The 26,735-nt window shown below is 40.3% G+C and overlaps 1 long non-coding RNA gene across 4 annotated transcripts in view; it reads left to right on the forward strand.

Annotated features, from left to right (window-relative positions):
• Positions 1–26,735, forward strand: part of LOC140849066 (uncharacterized) — a 59,918-nt gene that overhangs the window by 23,883 nt on the left and 9,300 nt on the right. For 3 of the 4 annotated variants that reach the window (XR_012130558.1, XR_012130557.1, XR_012130555.1), the window contains exon 1: positions 1–26,735. This exon is cut by the window's left edge; it is cut by the window's right edge and continues 4,808 nt beyond it. This is a non-coding gene — a long non-coding RNA (uncharacterized lncRNA). The other variant, XR_012130556.1, reaches the window with a different exon arrangement.

Genomic DNA, 26,735 nt, shown 5'->3' on the forward strand with positions numbered 1-26,735 from the left:
CCCATACTGTAGGATACCTTTTTGCTCTATTGATGGTATCCTTTGCTGTACAGAAGCTTTTCAGCTTGATATGGTCCCATTTGTTCATTTTTGCTTTTGTTTCACTTGCCCAGGGAGATATGTTGAAGAAGAGGTCACTCATGTTTATGTCTGATAGATTTTTGCCTATTTTTTTTCCCAAGAGTTTTATGGTTTCATGACTTACTTTCAAGTCTTTGATCCATTTCTAATTTACTTTTGTATATGGGGTTAGACAGTGATCCAGTTTCATTCTCTTACATGTGGCTGTCCAGCTTTGCCAGCACCATCTGTTGAAGAGACTGTCATTTCCCCATTGTATGTCCATGGCCCCTTTATTGAATATTAGTTGACCATATATGTTTGGGTTAATGTTTGGAGTCTCTATTGTGTTCCATTGGTCTGTGGCTCTGTTCTTGTGCCAGTACCAAATTGTCTTGATTACTGTGGCTTTGTAGTAGAGCTTGAAGTTGGGGAGTGAGATCACCCCCACTTTTTCTTCCTTCTCAGGATTGCTTTAGCTATTCGGGGTCTTTGGTGTTTCCATATGAATTTTTGAACTATTTGTTCCAGTTCATTGAAGAATGCTGTTGGTAGTTTGATAGGGATTGTATCGAATCTGTATATTGCTTTGGACAGGATGGCCATTTTGATGATATTAATTCTCCCTAGACAGGATCATGGGATGAGTTTCCATTTGTTAGTGACCTCTTTAATTTCTCTTTAGAGTGTCTTATAGTTTTCTGGGTATAGGTCTTTCACTTCTTTGGTTAGGTTTATTCCTAGGTATTTTATTCTTTTTGATGCTAGTGTGAATGGAATTGTCTTCCTGATTTCTCTTTCTATTAGTTTATTGTTAGTGTATAGGAAAGCCACATATTTTTGTGTGTTAATTTTTGTATCCTGCAACTTTGCTAAATTCCAGTATTAGCTCTACTAGTTTCAAAGTGGAGTCTTTACGGTTTTTTATGTACAATATCATGTCATGTGCAAATAGTGACAGTTTGTCTTCTTCTTTACCACTCTGAATGCCTTGTATTTCTTTGTTTTGTCTACTTGCTGTGGCCAGGACCTCCAGTACTATGGTGAGTAACAGTAGGTAGTGTAGGCATCCCTGTCTTGTTCCCAATCTTAGAGGGAAAGCTTTCAGCTTCTTGCTGTTAAGTATAATGTTGGCTGTGGGTTTGTCATATTTGGCCTTTATTATGTTGGGGTACTTGCCCTGTATACCCATTTTGTTGAGAGTTTTTATCATGAATGGATATTGAGTTTTGTCAAATGCTTTTTCAGCATCTTTGGAAATGATCATGTGGTTTTTGTCCTTTTTGTTGATGTGGTAGATGATGTTGATGGATATTCAAATGTTGTACCATCCTTACATCCCTGAGATGAATCCCAGTTTGTCATGGTGTATGATCCTCTTGATGTATTCTTCAATTCGGTTTGCTGATATTTTGTTGAGTATTTTTGCATCTATGTTCATCGGGGATATTGGTCTGTAATTTTTCTTTTTTGGTTGGGTCTTTGCCTGGTTTTGGTATTAGAGTGATGCTGGCCTCATAGAATGAGTTTGGGAGTATTCCCTCCTCTTCTATTTTTTGGAAAACTTTAAGGAGAATAGGTATTATGTCTTCTCTATATGTCTGATAAAATTCAGTGGTAACTCCATCTGTCCAAGTATTTTGTTCTTGGGTAGTTTTTTGATTACTGATTCAATTTCATTGCTGGTAATTGGTCTGTTTAAATTTTCTGTTTCTTCCTTGGTCATTCTTGGACGATTGTATTTTTCTAAGAAGTTGTCCATTTCTTCTAGGTTTTCCAGCTTGTTAGCATATAGGTTTTCATAGTATTCTTTAATAATTCTTTGTATTTCTGTGGGGTCCGTCGTGATTTTCCCTTTCTCGTTTTTGCTTCTGTTGATGTGTGTAGATTCTTTTTTTCTCTTTATAAGTCTGGTTAGGGGATTATCTATTTTGTTTATTTTCTCAAAGAACAAGCTCTTGGTTTCATTGATTTTTTTTCGATTGTTTTATTCTTCTCTGTTTTATTTATTTCTTCTCTGATCTTTTTATCTCCCTCCTCCTGCTGACATTGCGCCTCATTTGTACTTCTTTTTCCAATTTCAGTAATTGTGACTTTTCACTAATCATTTGTGATTGTTCTGCCTTCTTTAAATAGGCCTGGATTGCTATATACTTTCCTCTTAGAACTGCCTTCAGTGCATCCCAGAGAAGTTGGGGCTTTGTGCTGTTGTTGTCATTTGTCTCCATATATTGCTTGATCTCTGTTTTAATTTGGTCATTGATCCATTGATTATTTAGGAGCATGTTGTTAAGCCTCCATGTGTTTGTGAGCCTTTTTGTTTTCTTTGTACAATTTATTTCTAGTTTTATACCTTTGTGATCTGAGAAGTTGGTTGGTAGAATTTCAATCTTTTTTAATTTACTGAGGCTCTTTTTGTGCCTAGTATGTGGTCTATTCTGGAAAATGTTCCATGTGCACTTGAGAAGAATGTGTATCCTGCTGCTTTTGGGTGTAGAGTTCTGTAAATGTCTGTTAAGTTCATCTGTTTTAGTGTGTTGTTCAGTGCTTCTGTGTCCTTACTTATTTTCTGTCTTGTGGATCTGTCCTTTGGAGTGAGTGGTTGTTGAAGTCTTCTAGAATGAATGCATTGCATTTTATTTCCTCCTTTAATTCTGTTAGTTTTTGTTCCACATATGCTGGTACTCCTGTATTGGGTACATATATATTTATAATGGTTATGTCCTCTTGTTGTACTGCCCCCTTTATCAGTATGTAATGTCCTTCTTTATCTCTTGTAACTTTCTTTGTTTTGAAGTCTATTTTGTCTGATATAAATACTGCAATACCTGCTTTTTTCTCCCTATTATTTGCTTGAAATATCTTTTTCCCTCCCTTGACTTTTAGTCTGTGTATGTCTTTGGGTTTGAGGTGCATCTCTTGTAAGCAGCATAAAGATGGGTCTTGCTTTTTTGTCCATTCTCTTACTCTGTGTCTTTTGATTGGTGCATTCAGTCCATTTACATTTAGGGTGATTATTGAAAGTTATGTACTTATTGCTATTGTAGGCTTTAGATTCATGGTTACGAAAGGTTCAAGGGTAGCTTCTTTACTATCTAACCGTCTAACTTAACTAGCTTGTTAAGCTATTATCAACACAGTCTGATGGTTCTTTATTTCTCTCCCTTCTTATTCCTCCTCCTCCATTCTTTATATTCTGTACTCTTTTGTGTTTCCTTTGACTGCTTTTGTAAATAGTTGATTTTATTTTTTGCCTTAGTTAGTATTTGGTTGGTCTGCTTTCTTTGGTGTGATTTTATTTTCTCTGGTGACATCTATTTAGCCTTCGGAGTGTTTCCATCTAGAATAGTCCCTTTAAAATATCCTGTAGAGGTGGTTTGTGGAAGGAGTTTGAGTGTTGTTTTAAGTTTCTGTATACCTATTGAGTGTACTTACTCTGTTAACTATAGAGAGAAATATCAACTATAATTACTCATCTATTTTTCTTTTCACTTTTGTTAGGTTTGCTTCATGTATTTTGAATCTTCATATTAGGAGCATACATTTTTAGGATTGTTGTGTGTACTTCATGAACTACCCTTTTCTTATTATGTAATATTCCTGTTTATTTTTGTTAATATTCCTTGTTCTTAAAGGTCCTTTGGTATTATAGCCAGTACAGCATTCTTTAAACAATTGTAAAATAAATAAAATATATCATAATATAAGATGTACCATTTTTAAGTATATAATTCATGGCAGTAGGTACATTCACAGTGTTGTATGACCATTGCCACTATTCATCTCCAGAACTTTTTATTGTCCCAAATAGAAATGAGGTACCCATTAAACAATCGTTCCCTCTTCTCCCCAATCCCTGGTAACCACCGTTCTCCTTTTTATCTCTATGAATGTGCCTATTCTACGTACCGCATATAAGTGAAATCATACAGTATTTGTCCTTTTGTGTCTGGCTTATTTCACTTAGAATAATGTTTTCATGACTCACTTATGTTGTTGGCATGTCTCAGAATTTCATTCCTTTTTAAAAGGATAATACTCCATATCTCCATATTGCATATGTGCACATACAAACACACACACACACACACATGTTTATCCATTCATCTGTTTGATAGACATTTGTGGTGTTTCCACCAATTTGACTGATGTGAATAATGCTCCTACAAACATTTGTGTACAAGTATATCTTTGAGTCCCTGCTTTCAATTCTTTCATGTACCTAGTGCTACTGTAGTATTCTTAAACTTAGTATCTGCATAGTATTATCTTTTTCTATCTTTTTACTTTTAACCTAGTTTTTTCTTTATATTTAATGTGAGTTTCTTGTTGACAACTTTTTTAGTTAATTATAAAAAGGATCTTGGTTTTTTATTCATTCTATCTCTGCCTTTTACTTGGTATATTCTTAGAACATTTACATTTAATGAAAATCACAACGTTTTGGTTGTTCCTTTTGTCCTTTTTCCCTGCCTTTGTTTGGATCAAATACATTCATCCAATTTTATCCCCACTTCTGGCTTTAGAAGTCCTAATTTTGTTAAGTGGTTATTCTAGGGTCATAATAGCCTGTGGGATTAATGGGATTAATACACAAACCATGTAGAATAGAAGTCAAATGTACAAATACATATGACTTGATTATTTTTCCTACAACTCGATGCGTGATCAAAAACAGAATGATTAGAGCCAAAACAGTTCCTACAACTCGTGATCGCAGTCATGTTTCTGGTATCCTTGAGGAGCGTCATGCCCTAGGGCTAGACTCAAGGTCAGATAATGATTGTGTGTTGATCATGTGTTGAACCCCCTACTCAGAATTCTTTAGATGTTTGAGTTCATTTGCTCAATAAATATGAGGAGTGCTTTTTTGGCATTACTCTTGTGCTGCAATACTTTGAGTCCCCTGGCTGGCCTTTTAGATCTTCAGCATTCTGTCCTGTTCCCTCCAAATCTGCACATCAGAGGCCCGGGGAGCCGACAAGTGGCGCCCAAACAGGGACCTGAAGCTCAGAGCGGGAAAGCTCCTGAAGATCGTTGATCTGGTAAGACTCCTGGGAAAGCATATATAGGGACCGGATTGAGACATCAGGAACACTATAATGGGCTAAAATGAAACTAAAGCAGATAAAACGGAGGATTACTTAAAATTACTGTTCCCTTCTGAAAACATGAGAAGTGAAAATTTCTAAAAAAGATTTTCCTCAACTTCACAGATATATTAAAAAACATTGTTACTGGTTGCCCCCACAGGGAACCCTCAGACAAGGTGATTGGAGTAATGTATTAAGAGGTTTCAAAAAGGCTCACAGACAGGGAAACATTATCCCTGTACCTGTTTGGGTGGATCAATGGCTCCTCAATAAAAAAAAACTGGCAACTTTAAACACATTAGTTCAGGAACAGCTTCAGTTGAATAGATTAGAATTCTCCACGAGTCCATGGAATTCCCCTGTATTTGTTATAAAAAAGAAGTCCAGAAAATGGAGACTCTTACATGACTTAAGACAAATTAATGCAGTCCTCAAACTTACGGGACCTTTACAACAAGGCCTCCCTTCTCTGGCTATGATTCCAAAAGACTGGGACATGGCTATCATTGATCTTAAAGATGGCTTTTTTACAATTCCTTTAGCTTTGGCAGGGAAAAGTTTGCTTTTACTGTACCCTCCTCAAATTTGCAAGCTCCTTCAGAAAGATTCCAATGGAAAGTACTTCCTTGAGGAATGTTAAATAATCCTACAATTTATCAAAATTATGTGCACAGGGCTCTCTTGTCCCCTCCTGGTGTAAGCCAGGAGCTCTGTCTGTCCTTTCACTTTATCTCTAAATAAAAGCCTCCCCTTAGCTTTCCTACCTTGACTGTTTGCTAAGTTCATTCTTCAACTCCGCAAACAAGAACCCAAGCATCATTTTTGGGGGCTCATGCGGGATAACTTCGGAGGTGAGTATCGGCATCTAAGCCTGCCTTTTTTTCACTCTCCTTATAGAAGGAAGCCATCTATGGCACACAACATCGGGCGCTCATCAGCCACTTAAATGGGACTAGCCCGGCTGCTGTTCTCAAAGTCTCAAATGACAGGTTCCCCTGCGTCTCCCTCAGTGGATCCCCCATCTCCCTTGGGAGCCAGAAAAGTCACCTGAGTGGAGGCCAGGATTCCCTTTCAGAGGCATCTCCTTGAATGCAAGGGACTGAGGAAAGCCATGGGCAACTGTGAGAGTCTAGGCTGAGGCTACACTTCAGCAACTTCTCAAAGGTCCGCGTGTCTGGAATCAGACCCTGACAGCCCGACTGGGTATCCATGAGGAGTGACTCTCTGTCTCTGACTTCCAGCCTGCTTCTTCAGGCTGCATGTTCTCTGAGTGAGGTAGGGGACGTTCCTAACTCTCTTCTAACTTCCTCAGTTTCACAGAATCTGATGCCCACCACTGCAAGGTAGGAGATCCACACTTTGCTCTTATTCCTGACTAAATGCTGTATTCTTTATCTCAGAAAATGTGTCTGGGCACCTGTTAGTCACTTAAAAGACGATTAGCATCGGCTACCAGTCTTAAGTCTCTGATTAGAAAGTCTTGGCCCCTGAGAGAAGTATATAATATTATAAGGTTATGCAGCTACATTTATTTTAATGCAAGGAATGAAAATAGTCAGAAGTCCCATGAACTACTACATATGGAACTAGTTTTCTAAATTATTTTGGTGGAAATCTATCCTATTTATTGGGTTCATCATTATCCTAAAAAATTGGGAGGTTTTTAAACTAGACTCCCTGAAATGGAAGAAATTTATCTTCTGCAATACAGCCCTAGCAAACAGACAACAACCCAGCCCACCTTAGGGGCAGGGCAAGTGGTACAAGTCCTCACCCTAAGCCCTTTCTTCACATTATCAAGGTATATGTTGCGTGGGATGCATCCTTCCTGCTATCATAGATTATCCCAGAAAGTCATAACAGATTTCTTCGAGCTCTGCTGTCTGATTTTAACGACAACTTGAAACTTTTAGATCCCACCTCTGTTGCAGTTGCAGCTGCATTCATCCTGCTCGTTCCTGGACTTGTCAGTGGAATGCAAAAGCAAATACCTAAGCTGGCCTGTGTGTATAGCAAGACAACAAATTTGACTGCTTCTATATTATCTGAACTCAGTCAAGAGCTAGGAGAAGTACGAGTTGTAGTACTTCAGAATCGTGCTACTATAGACTGTCTGCTGTTAAAAGAACATATGGGATGTGAACAATTTCCAGGAATGTGTTGTTTTAATTTGCCTGACTTCTCTCAAACCATTTAAAATCAACTGGACAGTATTCATAATACTATTAATAAGTTTTCACAAATGCCTGGGTCACGTAACTGGTTTCATTGGATATGGCCCTTAATTGTAGGTCTGCTTTTGTTATTGTATCTGTATTCCTGTTCTGTTAATGTGTGTATGTAATTTAATGAATAGTCTGTTAAAACCTATACAGGCTTATGCTACTCTACAAGAAGTTATGTCATAGAAATAATCAATCTTCTCACATTTTTCTTCTGTTTGCTACTTCTATAACTTTTCTTCTCCCTTCCTGAATACAACCCTTTTTCTAGAGTTTGTGTCTCATACATAGAATTGTAGTGTATCAAAGCCTTTCCAGCTAATGAGGATACCTCAGGACAAGTACTGGACATAGTAACCATGAAGCATAAATTTTCAAAAAGGCAGAAAACTAACCTCTTCAAAGAATACTACTTCTCTCTCACTTACCAACTTTACATCTCCCTGTACAGCCCCGTAAGATGGCTGGTTAGCCAGAGACGGGTAAGATTCCTCAAGGGAGGAACAACCTAAGACAGGCACAGTCGCAGAGGGGCCATCAGGTGAGAAATTGGGGGTCAACAGAGGTGAGGCTTAGAACCTCACCCCCCCCAGTTTTGAGAGAAAGCTTCTGTACCCATGGCTGTTTTGCTGTCCTTGCCCAACTCAGATCAAAACCCAGTCTATAGGCGTAGCCCTGATTACCTGCAATTACCTTCTAATTCCACTACATCTACTTTCTATCTTTATTTTATATCATGTAAATTCAAGAAGTATACTTTTTATTTTATACTGCAGACTATGGAGAAGTAAACTATATTAAAAGCCTGTTAGAAACTACTACTTAAAAGAAAAAGGGGAAATATGGAATTAATGGAATTAATACACAAATCAAGTAGAATAGAAGTCAAATGTACAAATACATATATGACTTGATTATTTTTCCTACAACTCTTGATGCATAATCAAAAACGGAATGATTAGAGCCAAAACAGTTCCTACAACTTGTGACCGCCTGCACATGGTTCCAGTATCCTTGAGGAGCGTCAGGCCCTAGGGCTAGACTCAACGTCAGTTAATGATTGTGTGTTGATCTTGTGTTGAACCCCCTACTCAGAATTCTTTAGATGTTTGAGTGCATTTGCTCAATAAATATGAGGAGTGCCTTTTTGGCACTATTCTTGTGTTGCAACGCCTTGAGTCCCCAGGCTAGCCTTTCAGATCTTCAGCCTTCTGTCGTGTTCCCTCCAAATGTGCAGGTCAGAGTCAGGGGGGAGCCAACAGTAGCCCTCTTTACCTTACCAGTATTTCACCTTCAAATAATATCTTACCACTTCGGATATAATGCAAGACCCTTACAAAGGCATTCTTCTATTTTCCCCTCTAATCTGCTGTGCTCTTGTTGTCATACATTGTCTTGTATGTATGTTAAAAACTACACATTACATTGTTGTTATTTTTGCTTTAAAACATTGTATTTTAAAATAATTAAGTTATTTTTAAAGTCTTTTACATTTATACCATATATTTATCTTTTCTATTGCTCTTCATTCATACCAAGTTCAATTTGGTACTACTTTTTGTGTGTTTGAAGAGCTTTTAACATTTCTTGAAGTGCAGATCTGCTGTTAATGAGTTCTGAGAGATTTTGTCGGAGAAAGTCTTTATTTCACGTTAATTAAGTGAAACTTTTTTGTTTGACATAATTGCAGATTCATGAGATGTAATGCAGAGAGATCTGTTACCCAGTGGTAACATCTTGCATAACTATAGTACAGTATCACCAGTAGGAAATTGACTTCGATACAGTCCACTTGACCCTCATATTTCATCAGTTGTACCTACATTCCTTTGTGATTGTATGTATATTTAGTTGTTTGTAGTTTTGTCACATGTAGATGAGTATGACAATTACCACAGTCAAGATACAGAATAGTATCACAAGGTTCACTTGTGCTACCCTTTATTGTCACAGCCATCTCTTTCCCTTGTCTACCCCAACCCCTGGAAACTACTCATCTGTTCTTTATAATTTTGATGTTTATAGAATATATGGAATTATATGGTTTGTAAGTTTTTGAAACTTCACATGATTCACTTGTGATTCATCAAAGTTGTATGTACCAATAGTTTGTTGCTTCTTATTGCTGGGTACCACGTTTTGTTTAATCATTCACCTGTTGAAGGTATTTGGTATTTCCCAGTTTGCAATTACAAATAAAGTACAGATACACAAATGGTATATAGGTTTTTGTGTGAACATAATTTTGCTTGTGTGGGAGAAATATTAAAGAGTGCAATTGCTAGGTCATATGGTAAGTTTAGTTTTGTAAGAAACTGCCATACTTTTCTAGAGTGTTTATAACTATTTACGTTCCTACCAACAGTAGATGAGTAATCCAGTTTCCTCACATCTTCACCAACATTTTTTTTTAATATTTGAAAGTATATATAATATAAAATTTAACATTTTAGCTATTTTACAGTCTACAGTTTTGTGGCATTAAGTACATTTACATTGTGCAACCCTCCCCACCATTTCTAGAACTTTTAATCTTCCCCCACCGTAATTCAGTTCCAACTAAAAACTAACTTCTCATTCCCCATCTCCAGCTCCTGGCAACTACCATTCTACTTTCTCTCTGAATGAATTTCTCTACTCTAGGAACCTCCTGTGAAACAAATCATACAATTTTTGGCCTTTGATGACTAGCATATTTGATAGCATTTGGTTTTGTAATTGTTTTTTTATTTTAGCCATTCTGGTAAGTGTGTAGTATCTCCTTCATTTCTAAAGTATATTTTACTACATATAATATTTTGATTGACATACATACAAGAAAAATGTAAATTTGCAGGTGAATTGTGGTAAGTTAAAGAGGCCTACAATGACCCTACAATTACTACTGAAAAAATTATGGTTTGTTAAGCCAAAAGAGGGGATAAGATTGGATGACTATATTCGATCCAGACAGAAGCAGGGAAAAAGGACATAAGGAACAACCAAAAAAAAATTTTTTTAGGTACTTTAAAGGTCTCATGTCATTGTGTATTTTGATTTTCATAGTTTCAGCTGAGAAATCTGCAATTACTCTTCCTTTGTTCCTCTGTAAGAAATGTCTTTTTTTCTGGCTACTCTTAATTAAGACTTTTTTTGCCATTGATTTTTTTAGCAAGTTGATTATGATGTGCTTTTGTCTTATTTGAAGTCTTACTGGTGGGTTTTTTTTTTTGAGTTTCTTAAATCTGTTGAGCTTGTAGTTTCCATCAAAATTAATGAATAATTATGAGAATTATTCTCATAATTCTTTTAGTCTCCCTTCTCATGTGGTATGCAAAATGCACATATGTTAAATCATTTAATATTCTCCCACAGTTACTGTGATTCTGCACATTTAAAAAATTCTTTTCTCTATCTGTGCTGTTATTTAGTTATTTTCAATATCTCAATATTAATGGATCTTTAAAAATTTCTGTATCTTTTCCTCTGTAGTATCATATATGCTATTAGTCCCATTTAGTCCATTTATTTTTGAGTTGCATTTTTCATCTTTTGAAGTTCCATTAAAATTTTTTTCTCTCCTTGTTATGTATGTTCTTATTTAAATAATTGAAGATACTAGAATAAGTAACTTAATGCCCTTTTCTGTGAATTTATCATTCATTGTGGGGTCTGTTTTTCTTGACCAATTCTGCTGGTTATGGCTAACATTTCCTCTTTTTTGGTATGTGTTAATATTTTTTTAAAAATTTATTTTGGTATCATTAATCTGCAATTACATGAAGGACATTATGTTTACTAGGCTCCCCACTTCACCAATTCCCCCCCACATCCCCGTTCACAGTCACTGTCCATCAACATAGTAAGATGCTGTAAAATCACTACTTGTCTTCTGTGTGTTGTTGCACAGCCCTCCCCGTCCGCCCCCACCCCCACACACTATACATGCTAATCGTAACGCATACTTTCTTTTTTTCCCACCTTTATCCCTCCCTTCCCACCTGTCCTCCCCAGTCCCTTTCCCTTTGGTAACTGTTAGTTCATTCCTGGGTTCTGTGCTTCTACTGCTGTTTTGTTCCTTCTGTTTTCTTTTGTTCTTATACTCCACATATGAGTGAAATCATTTGGTACTTGTCTTTCTCCTCCTGGCTAATTTCACTGAACATAATACCTTCTAGCTCCATCCATATTGTTGCAAATGGTAGGATTTCTTTTTTTCTTATGGCTGAATACTATTCCATTGTGTATATGTACCACATCTTCCTTATCCATTCATCTACTGATGGACATTTAGGTTGCTTCCATATCTTGGCTATTGTAAATAGTGCAGTGATAAACATAGGGGTGCATCTGTCTTTTTCAAACTGGAGTGCTGCATTCTTGGGGTAAATTCCTAAAAGTGGAATTCCTGGGTCAAATGGTATTCTATTTTGAGCATTTTGAAGAACCTCCATACTGCTTTCCACAATGGTTGAACTAATTTACATTCCCACCAGCAGTGTAGGAAGGTTCCCCTTTCTCCACAACCTCTCCAACATTTGTTGTTGTTTGTCTTTTGGATGGTAGCCATCCTTACTGGTGTGAGATGATATCTCATTGTGGTTTTAATTTGCATTTCTCTGATGACAAGCGATGTGGAGCATCTTTTCCTGTGTCTGTTGGCCATCTGAATTTCTTCTTTAGAGAACTGTCTATTCAGCTCCTCTGCCCATTTTTTAATTGGGTTATTTGCTTTTTGTTTGTTGACGTGTGTGAGCTCTTTATATATTTTGGATGTCAGCCCTTTATCGGATCTGTCATTTACGAATATATTCTCCCATACTGTAGGATACCTTTTTGTTCTATTGATGGTGTCCTTTGCTGTACAAGAAGCTTTTCAGCTTGATATAGTCCCATTTGTTCATTTTTGCATTTGTTTCACTTGCCCAGGAAGATATGTTCAAGAAGAGGTCACTCATGTTTATGTCTAATAGATTTTTGCCTATTTTTTTTTCCCAAGAGTTTTATGGTTTCATGACTTACATTCAAGTCTTTGATCCATTTCTAATTTACTTTTGTATATGGGGTTAGACAGTGATCCAGTTTCATTTTCTAACATGTGGCTGTCCAGTTTTGCCAGCACCATCTGTTGAAGAGACTGTGATTTCCCCATTGTATGTCCATCGCCCCTTTATCGAATATTAGTTGACCATATATGTTTGGGTTAATGTTTGGAGTCTCTATTGTGTTTCATTGATCTGTGGCTCTGTTCTTGTGCCAGTACCAAATTGTCTTGATTACTGTGGCTTTGTACTAGAGCTTGAAGTTGGGGAGTAAGATCCCCCCCCCCCTTTATTCTTCTTTCTCAGGATTGTTTTGGCTATTCGGGGTCTTTGGTGTTTCCACATGAATTTTTGAATTATTTGTTCCAGTTCGTTGAAGAATGTTGCTGGTAATTTGATAGGGATTGCATCAAATCTGTATATTGCTTTAGGCAGGATGGCCATTTTGACAATATTAATTCTTCTAGCGAAGGGCATGGGATAACTTTTCATTTGTTAGTGTCCCCTTTAATTTCTCTTAAGAGTGACTTGTAGTTTTCAGGGTATAGGTCTTTCACTTCTTTGGTTAGGTTTATTCCTAGATATTTTATTCTTTTTGATGCAATTGTGAATGGAATTGTTTTCCTGATTTCTCTTTCTATTGGTTCATTGTTAGTATATAGGAAAGCCACAGATTTCTGTGTGTTAATTTTGTGTCCTGCAACTTTGCTGTATTCTGATATCAGTTCTAGTCATTTTGGAGTGGAGTCTTTGCGGTTTTTTATGTACAATATCATGTCATCTGCAAATAGTGACAGTTTAACTTCTTCTTTACCAATCTGGATTCCTTGTATTCCTTTGTTTTGTCTAATTGCTGTGGCTAGGACCTCCAGTACTATGTTGAATAACAGTGGGGAGAGTGGGTATCCCTGTCGTGTTCCTGATCTCAGAGTAAAAGCTTTCAGCTTCTCACTGTTTAGTATGATGTTGGCTGGGTTTATCATATATGGCTTTTATTATGTTGAGGTACCAGCCCTCTATACTCATTTTGCTGAGAGTTTTTATCATGAATGGATGTTAAATTTTGCCGAACGCTTTTTCAGCATCTATGGAGATGATCATGTGGTTTTTGTCTTTCTGTTTGTTTATGTGGTGGATGATGTTGATGGATTTTCAGATGTTGTACCATCCTTGCATCCCTGGGATGAATCCCACTTGGTCTTGGTGTATGATCCTTTTGATATATTTTTGAATTCGGTTTGCTAATATTTTGTTGAGTATTTTTGCATCTGCTTTCATCAGGGATATTGGTCAGTAATTTTCTTTTTTGGTGGGATCTTTGCCTGGTTTTGGTATTAGGGTGATGTTGGCTTCATAGAATGAGTTTGGGAGTGTTCCCTCCTCTTCTTTTTTTTGGAGAACTTTAAGGAGAATGGGTATTATGTCTTCTGTGTGTGTCTGATAAAATTCCGGGGTCAATCCATGTGGCCCTGGGGGTTTGTTTTGGGTAGTTTTTTGATTATCACTACAAATTCTTTGCTTGTTATTGGTTTGTTTAGATTTTGTGTTTCTTCCTTGGTCAGTCTTTTAAGGTTGTATTTTTCTAGGAAGTTTTCCATTTCTTCTAGGTTTTCCAGCTTCTTAGCATATAGGTTTTCAAAGTAGTCTCTAATAATTCTTTGTATTTCTGTGGGGTCCATCGCGATGCTTCCTTTCTCGTTTCTGATTCTGTTGATGTGTGTTGCTTCTCTTTTTCTCTTGATAAGTCTGGCTAGAGGCTTATCTATTTTGTTTATTTTCTCAGAGAACCAGCTTTTGGTTTCTTTGATTTTTGCTATTGTTTTATTCTTCTTAATTTTGTTTATTTCTTCTCTGATCTTTATTATGTCCCTCCTTCTGCTGACTTTAGGCCTCATTTGTTCTTCATTTTCCAATTTTGATAATTGCGACGTTAGACTATTCATTTGGGTTTGTTCTTCCTTCTTTAAATATGCCTGGATTGCTATATACTTTCCTCTTAAGAATGCTTTTGCTGGGTCCCACAGAAGTTGGGGCTTTGTGTTGTTATTGTCATTTATTTCCATATATTGCTGGATCTCCATTTTAATTTGGTCATTGATCCATTGAGTATTTAGGAGCATGTTGTTAAGCCTCCATGTGTTTGTGAGCCTTTTTGCTTTGTACAATTTATTTCTAGGTTTATACCTTTGTGGTCTGAAATGTTGGTTGGTAGAATTTCAGTCTTTTGAATTTACTGAGGCTCTTTTTGTGGCCTAGTATGTGGTCTTTTCTGGAGAATGTTCCATGTGAACTTGAGAAGAATGTGTATCCTGGTGCTTTTCGATGTAGAGTTCTATAGATGTCTATTAGTTCCATCAGTTCTAGTGTGTTGTTCAGTGCCTCTGTGTCCTTACTTATTTTCTGTCTGGTGGATCTGTCCTTTGGAGTGAATGGTGTGTTGAAGTCTCCTAAAATGAATGCATTGCATTTTATTTCCTCCTTTAGTTCTGTTAGTATTTGTTTCACATATGCTGGTGCTCCTGTGTTGGGTGCATATATATTTATAATGGTTATATCCTCTTGTTGGACTGAGCCCTTTATCATTATGTAATGTCTTTCTCTCTTGTTACTTTCTTTGTTTGAAGTCTATTTTGTCTGATACTAGTACTACAACATCTGCTTTTTTCTCCCTATTGCTTGCATGAAATATCTTTTTCAATCCCTTGACTTTTAGTCTGTGCATATCTTTGGTTTTGAGGTGAGTCTCTTGTAAGCAGCATATAGATAGGTCTTATTTTTTTATCCATTCAGTGACTTTATGTCTTTTGATTGGTGCATTCAGTCCTTTTACATTTAGGGTGATTATCGATAGGTATGTACTTATTGCCATTTCAGGCTTTAGATTTGTGGTTACCAAAGGTTCCAGGTTACTTTCCTTCCTATCTAAGAGTCTAACTTAACTACTTAGTATGCTGTGACAAACACAACCTAAAGGTTCTTTTCTATTTCTCCTTTTTCTTCCTCCTTCAATCTTTATATATTAGGTATCAAATTCTGTACTTTTTGTCTATCCCTTGATTGACTTTGGGGATAGTCAATTTAATTTTGCATTTGCCTCAGAATCAGCTGCTCCACCCTCCCTACCATGGTTTTACTACCTCTGGTGATAGCTATCCAACCCTAGCAACACTTCCATCTATAGCAGTCCCTCAAAAATAGACTGCAGAGATGGCTTGTGGGAGGTAAACTCTCTCAGCTTTTGCTTATTTGATAATTATTTAATCCCTCCTTCAAATTTAAATGATAATCTCACCAGATAACATAATCTTGGTTCCAGGCCCTTCTGCTTCATGGCATTAAATACATCATGCCTGTCCCTTTTGGCCTGTAAGGTTTCTGCCTAGAAGTCTGATGTTAGCCTGATGGGCTTTCCTTTGTATGTGATCTTATTTCTGCCTCTGGCTTCCTTTAACAGTCTGTCCTTATCCTTGATCTTTCCCATTTTAATTACTATGTGTCTTGGTGTTGTCTTCCTTGGGTCCCTTGTGTTGGCTGTTCTTTTGATCTCCATGACCTGAGAGACTATCTCCTTCCCCAGACTGGGGACGTTTTCAGCAACTACCTCCTCAAAGACACTTTCTATCCCTTTCTCTCTCTCTTCTTCTTCTGGTATCCCTATAATGCGAATATCGTTCCGCTTGGATTGGTCACATAGTTCTCTCAATATTCTTTCATTTTTAGAGATCCTTTTTTCTCTCTGTGCCTCAGCTTCTTTGTATTCCTCTTCTCTAGCTTCTGTTTCATTTATCATCTCCTCCTGCTTTTAATACGATAATATTGTATCCAACCTGCTTTTAATACCCTCCATCGTGTTCTTCAACGATTGGATCTCTGACCTGAATTCATTCCTGAGTTCTTGGATGTCTTTCCTTACCTACATTAGAATGTCGATGATTTTTATTTTGAACTCCCTTTCAGGAAGAGTCACGAGGTCCATATCATTTAAATCTTTCTCAGGAGTTGTATTAATGATTTTACTCTGGAGAAGGTTCCTTTGGTGTTTCATGTTTGTATATGGCACCCTCTAGTGTCCAGAAGCTCTATTCTGGAGCTGCTGAGGCCCTGAAGTGATGTCGCAGTTAGCAAGGGAGCGGTACTGGTGCCTGGGGGTAGGAAAGAGCTGTTCCCTGCCTCCTGGCTGCTGTTCCTGTCTCCACTGCCTGAGCCAGTGGGCCGGTCACACAGGTATAAGTTTTTGTCCCGGAGCAGCCAGATATGGATCCCTGCTTTCCACAAGCAGCCGGAATCCCAGTCTCCCCAGGAACTCTGCCTGTATTAACTTTCCAACCCAGTAGTCATGTGAGTCTCATGAAAGCACCATGAAATGTAGGTTTGTGCTCCCAGAGCAGATCTCTGGAGCTATGTATTTAGCAGTCCCAAGCCTTCCACTCCCTCCCTGCTCCATTTGTCTTCCTCCCGCTTGTCAGCTGGGGTGGGGGAGGGGCTCAGGTCCCGCGGAGCCACAGCTCTGGTATGTTACCCCGTTCGCTGACGTCTGCTCTTTTCTCCAGGTGTGTGCAGTCTGATGCCGTAGTCTTTCCTGTTGCTCTCTTAGGATTAGTTGCGCCAATTAAATTTTCTAATTGTATCCCGTTTTAGGAGGAAGCTTCTGTCTCTCCTCTCACGCCACCATCTTTAATCCTTGGAATGTCTTTATGAGTGTTTAACTTAGAAGTGTTCCAGCCAAAGTCATCCCACCTCTGTGATTAACCTGGGGTGGGCTTTGGCCTCTGTCCTGGTGTCCAGAAGTTCAAAATATTGTTCAGGATTTCTAACAATTCCCAAGGGCTTAACATTTCCCATTGCTGCCTTTGGCACGGTCTTTGGTTTCCTTACGTTACAGGGTATCTCAGCCTCTCCTGCATGGTGTCTCTGTCACATACATGCTCAGCCCCAATAGGAACTCAGTCTTCCACCCACACGCTCACACGCAATAGGCTCAGAGTAAGTCATCTTTGCACTGGTTGACTTTACTGAAGATGTGTATGTAAGAGAAGGAAGTTGGGACACAGTTTATATCTCAAGCACATTGCTTCACTCTCCTAACCACCTTGCCCTTCATAGGAATAAGAAAGATGTACTCTCCTTTATATTCTTCTCTTTTATCTCATGGAGAATGGCTGATTTTTTTTCTTTGTTTCCAGAGCTCCTGCCAACATTCATTCTTTCAGAGTCCCCACTTTTACCCCAAGCATCCTACTAAGGTATTTCCCTTTAAAAAAAAAAAGCCAATTTCCTGCACAAGAAAAATTCTGGTACCAGCTGTTAAAATAATGTATTTTCACTCCCACTCTACTTCCAAAGACTTTGTCTGCTAGGAATTGCACAAAAGATTGGGATCCAGTGGCACTGACTCAAAATCAGAGCCAAAATAACCCAGGGCTCTATTTTTTTGCCTGAACTGCAGGGTGTGTGATTCCCCATGCTCCTCTCACTGCTGCTGCAAATCCTGCAGCCATATATGGAGATGGCAGTATTGTAAAATGAGAGAGCCTCTATTAGCTGGTGCCTGGAGGATTTCAGGGAGCAGAGACTCCCCACAGACCAGCACTGCACAGATAGCAGGAGCAGAAAGAAAACTTCATTGATTTAAGCAGTGTAGTCTTTATTTTTGCTCTCTCCCCCACATCACGACCTGGCCTAACCTGTCTGGAACGTATCAGTTGGTAGCCACACTGTATTTCCTTTCTATGTTTCCATAGGTAGCTACATGGCAAGATCCTTTATCATAGATGATTTTCATTGGATGTTAAATGTTTTTCATTGCAAACATTTCCTGGCATTTTTGCACATATTTGGCGATCTCATTTCCTATCTCTGCTATTCTTCCATCTCCCCTAAAAAGGTGTCATTTGTTCATCCAAAATATATTTATTTCCTGTCTATTAGAATCCTGAAATTGTGCTTGGCCCTGAGGATTTAAAAGAAAACATGACAGATATTCTGGGAGGGGTCTGGTGTCACTTCTGTTGAAGATTTTCAATTCATTGATGGATTTCGCTCATTCAAAATCTGTTCTGTCTTTGATGTGCTATGCTCAGCAGTCATAATTTAGCAGTAAACAAGACAGACACACTCACTGAACCTCCTGGTTCCTGAAGGCTAGTGGCAAATGCTGATATTGAACAAATAGCTCCAAGCGTTCAGAGTGTAATAAAGGAAAATCATAACAATAATGACAATAACTGACAGTTGTAGAATTCTTATGATATGGCAGGGACTGTGCTGTGATTTTTATGCTCAAACTGAGTTCATGCTTACAACATTAGTCTCCTAATTTAATACTGAAAGGAGACATTGAAACACAGACGGGTGAAATTACTGGGTCAAAGCCCACGGCTAGTAAGTGGTGGCCCTGGGGATCGCCCCAGGCCTTGTGATTCCAGCCCACACTCTTAACCAGTCCATTAGTCTGACAAGATCTGAGGGGCAGGGGAGACTTCCTGGAGGAGATGATATTTTGGCTGAGACCACAAGTGTGGGGTGGAATGGCTTAGATGAAGAGACCTCTCTTCCATTGCTAGGTGAATTTCAACTCTTCCCTCTAACTTGCATACCCCACACAGTGCAGAAAGGGTCAATTTTCCCAGCTGTTGCCAACTCACATGCCTTCACCATTTAGTCAGTTACAATAACCCAGTAGAGTGGGGTGGGTGTGAAGCGATAGGGAATGGCAGGGACTGGGACAAACTGGGGAGCACATGCATCATCTAGGAGAGCTACTATGCTACACTGGGCTGTTACCTTTTGGAAATGCTGGCCCACAATTGCCAGATATTCCATTTTTTTCCCCATGGAAGAAATGTAGACTTTTAGCTACCTCTCCAAGTTGATTCTCCCTGTTAATGTTGCCAGTTAACTTAATCTCTGTGGACCAAACAAGCACATCTGAGAGCTGCATCTGGTTGCATGTGGCTCTCCAGTATGTGAGCTGAATTAGCTCAGCCTTCCAGAATGCTCTTCCAGAGCCTGTCCTTGGAACCTCAGTGTACCCTGTCATGGATGCTCTAGGAACACCACAGGGACTGCACTGTGGAAGGTGGATTGCAATGGGGAAACATTCAGGTAGGGATGCCTGCCAGAAGGCTCATCTGTGAGCCACAAGACAGGACCTGTGTCAGACAATGGGCAGAATGGTGTAACCAACCTGTAAACCTGAGTGTTTGGGTGGAAGAGTCCCAGGCTCTGGTTCTTATCCTGCAGAGTCGCTGGAGTTTGTGTCAAAGAAAAATTTTATTCTCACACTTTTAAAACATTAAGGAAGCTTTTATTCTGAACTGTTGTGATAGATGCCAAGACTCTCACAATAGGGCAGAGGGATCTGGCTCAATTCCAAGTACAAGGAAGACACTGGGGATTTATAGCCAATGAGCAGAGTAGGGGGATCTGTGGATGGACATCAAACATAGGGAGATTCTTGCTAAACCAACTTTACAGGATTCTTGCTGGAAGCAGCCAAGGATTGTCAAAGGCCGGGGATGAAGAACTTGATAGGATGTGGCAGGTGATCAGATAATCACAGTTAGAGGATTCTTGCCACACTGACTTAGGATTCTGGCTAAAAGTGGGCTCTGCAGGCCTGTTTTAAGAGAGGATGGGTACCATGTTCGAAGTTATTCAGGAAGGGGGCTCGTAGGAGCCTGGAAGTTGGGTCCAGGAGACAGTGTTGGCAGGGGACGGCAGCCCAGACTGCTGAGTTTCAGCGTCCTCTGTGCAGCGAGGGTGCAGCCCTCGATGGCTTTTGCTGGTTTGTCGTGAGAGCTCTTGGGGTCGTCCCGAGGCTCCGCCCAGGGTGTCTGCTGGTCCAGGCCAGCCCCCAGCGCATGAGTCCGCCCCTCCTCCCAGCAGCACTGCCGGGCTTCTGCCTGGAATCTTCTCTGACTGCAAAGTCAAACACCATGTACTCATACTTTTTTCTCAGATTCTCCCAAGGAAGTGATCTCTTCTTTTCTGTTTGTTTTTAAAGTTTTTCCACTGCTGATCTGTATGAAAAAGCCAATGGAAAAAAGAACCCAGAATTTCACCTCTCCCACGTTTCTATTTCCCGGAGTTGTTTGTGACTTAATTGCTGAGATGATGATTTCATCTCTTTGCCTATATTTCTGAGCTAAGAGGTCACCAATTCTCTTTCCTTTTCATCTTGACTTTAGAGAAGGGGGCCACATTGACCCATGCCTTCCTCTACAAAGGTCTTCTTCCTAAAACCTCAGTCTAATGATCCAGTCCAGGTTAAAGATGGGAGCTCCTTTATCTAAACTGGATTTTTAATGCCTCTGAAAACTTTCAGACTAAGAATGCCGCATATCATTGAGGCTTTTTGTCCTTCCAGACTCCAGCCTCTCTGTACCCCCACGGTCAGGTGTGTTTTCATCTTCCCTTTGGTTCATATAACCTCTGCAGCACAAGAAAAGCCAAAGAGTTTGCCCACGTGTTGCCAACTCTATGCCTTCAAAGATGAGTCAGTTAAGATAACCAGGGTGATCCTAAGACTCGAGAAAGAAATAGGGGGTGGTCAAATGGGATTTGTTTCAGAAAGCTCTCAACATCCAGTCTGTGTGAGTCTGCAGGTCGGTGCCCGGCCAGTTAGAAGGTCCGCGAGGAGGGTGATGGTCTCCCTTCTGCCTCCCACACCCCTCAAGGCCTAGCACATTATCTGACTAATGGTAGATACTCAAGAAATATTTGTCCAATGAACAAATAACAGTTGAAAATCACTCAAGGGACAGATGGATTAGAAATATATATTTCCAGGAATTACAGCTTAAAAATGGGTCTGTCTCTCTGATCAGATCTTGACTTCCTACAGTTGAGAGCTCTGTCTTCATAGTAACGATAATTGCAGCTTGCCCCCTGAGGCTCTGCTCCTTAGAAACCAGTTTCTCTTTCACTGTTTATCATAATCTTAGGCATTATTATAGCTATCTACAGATGTGGACACAAAGGCCTGAAAATGGGAAATAATTTTATGCAGTTCCTAGAATTTGTAATCTGGAGAGCCTAAATTTGAACCCAGGTTTATCAACCTGCAGCACAGAACTTCTTTGCTTTGTGCCATGTGCTGCCTACCCTATCCATCTTGAGTTGAATTTGTGGTTTAATGCAGTAGAAGAGGCAAAGCCTAGTTGGTCTCTATTCAGATCCAGCCTTGATGTTCTAATGACCTTGTATCTTCCCATGTTGGGGGGTTGGGGTGAGAAGCAATAGGCAGGACTCATGTCACTGCCCAGAGGCATTTCCACTGGTTTTCCATTGTTGCATATTAAGTTTCTATCTTGGATGTGCCAGATTGAATCAAATCCCTGTCTCAAAGCATACCATCATAAGATTTATTTCCCTGGGTGACCTTCTTATTTTTTTCCTTTGTTAATATATTTGGGGATCATCAGAAGCACAGTGTTGGGTCAGGTTTCAAGGATAATTGACTGACTTTGGAGAAAATGTCAAGAGGAAGAGGCTGACCCCTGGGCTATCTGACTTTATTGGAAGTTACGGCCTTCCCTAGGGCCTAAGCTGCTTTCATTCATTCAACAAATATTTGGTAAGCACCTTCCACAAGATATGCCTCATGTCTGTAATTTTACACACTAGACACAGGCTTGAATATGGACTCCGTGTTACTGCTGGCCAATATCAGCGGTTTATTCATCATGTATACATTAAGTATCTTTTATGCACAAGGTCACGTGTGTACATTGTAAGCAAGGTATGGCACCCAAATTTAATGGCCACTTGGTGTGGAGGGGATAGATTTTTAGATTACTTATCTTTAATCTTATTTTAGATTACCTAATTATTATCAATTTTTCTATTATTGCCACTCTGTGTTTGGGGTGGTGGGACAGTGTGTGAGGGGTTCCTGATGATCAAAAGCACCATGTTCTCCCAACTCTTGAAGGTCAGACAACGGTTATCCACTAAAGTACTCCTGGATTTGCCCCACAGCATGTGTCCTGTAAGTGGAAATACTGAGGATTCTGTTGAGTATGACTCTTGAGCTGTTAAATTCTAGTCTTCATGTCTGAGTTATCTTCCTATTACTGTGCCACGTGGACCAATTTTTCCCATTTATGTCTATAAATATAAGATCATTGGAAGGTGGGAAAAAATATTAATATCTTAGCAGCTAAATGTTCTTTTCTCCATGCTAGTTACGCCTTCAGGGAGCATATTAGAGTAATTGTTTATGACAGGTCAACTGCTTTCTGAAGAGAACAGCTGAAATTCAGGAAACAAGTTGCAGGGTGCATTCACTAACCAAACATGAGCTCAGAGAGGATGGAAAAGTGCCACGTCTTAATTTTTTGGGCATGCCCATCTCTCACACCATCTTAATGCAAGGGAGAAACAGACTAGTTTCTTTTATTCTAGGGAACTCTTTACTCAGGAAGTTTAGGGAGAATAAATTTGGTGGGCTTTGTTCACAGAAAAGGAGCCCTCTCCTTATCCAATGTGCATGATTTCTGGGGGACATACAGATAAGCAGACCAACAAGTTCCACATTGCATATGGGACAGGAGTTAGTTCCATTGAAACACATTTTAGGAACAGTTTGCATGGTCTCGTGGGATTGGCAGAAAGATTCCAGCAGGAAGTTTCATTTAATGCTGAAAGATGACCAGCAGTAAGTCACAGGAAACAGAGGAGAGGTGGGTGGTAGTGAAAAATGGGACCCTGAGGCTGGGGAAAAGACCTGGAGGTATAAATAAACATGGAGAAGCCAGGGAAAGCAGTGAGTTCCACAAGTCTAGATTTTAAGATAGGATTGGAGTGTGGCAGGTAAGAGGCAGGAGGGAGGAGATTTGGTTGGGGTTAGGGAGGCTAGTTAGTGGTAAAACCAGAGAGAGAAGCATGGCCCAAATCGCACAAGGCCTTACCACCTATGTCCTTTCACACACTGACTCTGGGCTGGGCCATGTGACTTGGTTTGCTTGGGCCAATGGAATGGTAGCCAAGGCATGAAAATGGCTTTCATATTAGGGCTTGCTCTCTTTCTCTTGGTGCTTCTGGGATTGGGCCACCATATGAAGATGTTCAGACTAACTAGCTGGAGACCCCCATCACCGCAGCCAACTGAACACAAACATATGAATGAGCCCAGCTGACACCATGTGGCATAGAAATGAGCCATCCCAGCTGAGCCCTGTCCAAATTGCCCAGCCCACAGAGCAGTGAGCAAATAAGTGGTTGTTTCAAGCTACTAGGTTTTGGGGTGGTTTGTCATGCAGTAATAGAAAATAGCACAATTCCAGTTTTCACCAAGTTCCTAAGGAAGCAAAACATGTAAAAACCAATAGGAGGATATGTCACAGCTCCACTCGATCATCAGCAGATAGAGCCCCTGGTAAACCCCAGTGTGTGGATTCACGATAAACATTGTATTAAGCTCTCAGGCTTAGCCCTGGAGGTCCAAGTGAGGCTCCTGTTTTCCTATGAATCAAAATTGTAGGAGCCACATGTTTGCAGTTGTCTGTGGGGGAGGAAGAACGATGGCTAGATACTGATTCAACACTGGTGGACGTGGAGATGCAGAAGAGGGCATGGCTCCTGGTACCCTGACCACTAGAGAAGGATGCAGAGGCAATGTCTGGGGTGCTTGTCAATCAGGTTGACAGCTCTCTGCCTTCAGGGGGGTGGAGTTAGGAAGGGGTGATCAGTACTGGTAATGAATGGGCAGAGAAGGAAATGCTCAGAAGGCATCAGTTAAGTGCCTAATAATGGTCTGTGTCCTTACTGCGCTCCTACGGTGAAAAGGACATAAACAAAAGCCTGTCTGTCAGGTTCCAGTCAGGAAACAGAAATGACTAGGTATTTCAACCAGGAGAATTTGGTCAAAGGAATTGGTTACACAGATGTTGGAGAACTGACAAAGCCCAAAAGGAGCACCGAGTAACTGTCATTTAGTTACAGAGATAGTAACTGTAGGAAGCAGCTGCTGACGCTGAGGCTGCAGGGACAGCGGGACAGGTTGGGTCATTAGAACCTAAGAAATTGGAGGAGGGCCTGTGAGCAGCAGGGACTCAGCCCTCAGAGGAGAGAGTGCTGCCCAGTCGATGAAGGCCCATCAGAAGTTGAAGATCCCCAGAAAGGTGGGGTGCAGATATGCATATGGCCCAAGGGGAGGGCACAGACTGGCTGCCCAGGGCATCCCTGAGGTGGGTGATGAGGCTGATCCCGGATATGCATAAAAAGGCTGGAGAGCAGAACTAAGGCCCTGCAGGGAAGAGGCCTTTGCTGGGCACAACCGACAAAAACTGCAGGTGAGCAGGGGGGAGTGGTCCCTTCTCCCTCCTCCTTCCAAGCAGGATCCCCCAAATGCCTGACCCAAGAAGAACCCTTCTGCTAAGGGAGCTGTGTGGTTTGCAGAGCCCAGGCCTCAACATCAGGAGCAGAGCGCAGAAGCGTGGGTTGGAGCTGAGACACGGAGACTTCATCCCTGGCTCCCGGCTGGATGATGTGTGGGAGCCTAAACAGGGCTTGTCTCCTGGATCTAAGGAACTAATATTCACAGAGCCTCATGTTAAGGTCTACAAAAGGCAAGCTCCCTAGAAATGGTTGTCCAGGAGGGGTTGGGGTACCCAGCACTGGTGGGACTGGAGATGAGTTTAGGTGGATGTAGCCATGGAATTAGATGCCATCGAGCAACATCCGGAGACAGATCATCCTTTTTCAATTTCTGTATTTCTGACTAAGGTAAGCAGAAGGCCCTGGGTTAGTATCCGCATAGCTTTAGCAGCATTTGAACCCTTGCCTTCACACATTTTAACAAACAGCAAGCTTGCCTCGGGCTCAGAATCTTTAGCAGGCAGCACTTGAGAGTTTAATAACATTATTCTCTCTGTGTAGTATTTATTCCCTATGCCTGCCTTGTGGTTTGTGGAAAGTGGTTCTGGTTTTGTATTTACTAGAGATTCCTGTCCAAGTAAATTTATTTGACTAAAATGTGAGTAGATTTAAACCTAGATAGTGAGTAAATAATGACAAAAAGAATACGGGTATGGCAAAAAGGAGAAAAAATAGTCTTGGGCATGGAATGGAAATGCCCCATAGGAAAAACTGCCTCAAGGCAATTCTTGGACAGGCTTTGTTTGCAGATTAAACGCTGAGAGAATCAAGAGTGAATTTTGCATATTACAGAGGATGTTTGGCAAGTAACTGGGCAGGGGGACTCTTGCCCCAGCCTGGGCAGGGACGCCTGGAGTGGCCCACTGGAGCCCACCTGGCCATGTGACAACTCTCTTTCCCCAAAGCAAAAGCGTTTTTGGCCAGATGGGCACCCGTTCCTGAGAAACCTGACAAAAGAGATTTGGCTTCTCCTCAGATTTCGCATGTTGTCCCAATGGCAACTGCACTTACTGGTTTCTTGGAGCTAATCCTCTAATAACATAATGAGCACTGTCCCTTCTATTTCCTCCAAAGTGCTGTGAGCATTATCCATTAGAACGTCACCCCATGAAGGCCAGGACTTTGTCTGCCTTGATCACTGGTATATCCTCAGGGTCTAAATCAGTGCCTGTCATTTAGTAAAATAGAATAAACTTTGTGAATACCTGGAATAGATAAATAAAAGAGTTTAAAGGTTTTCAGCTTTTGAAATCTTGGGGTCCTTTCTTGAAAAGGAATCCCAAACCAATGTGGAGCTGCTTTGGACATCGCAGAGTGAGAAGTCCCAGATGTCTGCTCCACTTCTTTGAGCTCCCTTCCTTGGCAGAACTGTAGGGACTCAAGAGACACTTACTTTTTAGAGCAGTTTCAGGTTCACAGCAAAATGAGAGGAAGGTGCAAAGATTTCCCATGCTACTGCCCCTACACTTGCACAGCCTCCCCTGTTATTGTTGGATTCCCCTGAGGAAGGCGCCGCCCCAAATCACTCACCAAAGACGTTTCTGATGCAACAAGCAAGAGGAATTTATTCGGAAGCCAACTAGTTGGGGTCCAAGTCAGCCTGTCGCAGCAGGTCTCAACGAGGACCCCGAGCACACTAAGGCAGAAGGTTTTATAGTATTTTCAAAAGGGGTAAAATTTTCCATAATTACAATACAGAGTTTTTTCTATAGGCTCATAAATCTTTTGCTGGCGCCACATCCTGGGATCTGATTAGATGAGATCACCTACGGAATGTCTAGGGTGGTTCTAGTAAGATAAGCTAGGCGTATATGATTAACTGATTTACGGTTAGCTAACTAAAGGTCACTACAATTGACACAGAAAGGTCACTACAATTGACACAGGCTAACTAACTTGTTTTTCAAGATTCTAATGATTTTGCTTCTTCTGGGTTAGGGGGTGGTATTTAGGCCTTA

This window comes from Manis javanica, chromosome 4 (genome assembly GCF_040802235.1).
Source record: "Manis javanica isolate MJ-LG chromosome 4, MJ_LKY, whole genome shotgun sequence".
NCBI lineage: Eukaryota > Metazoa > Chordata > Mammalia > Pholidota > Manidae > Manis > Manis javanica.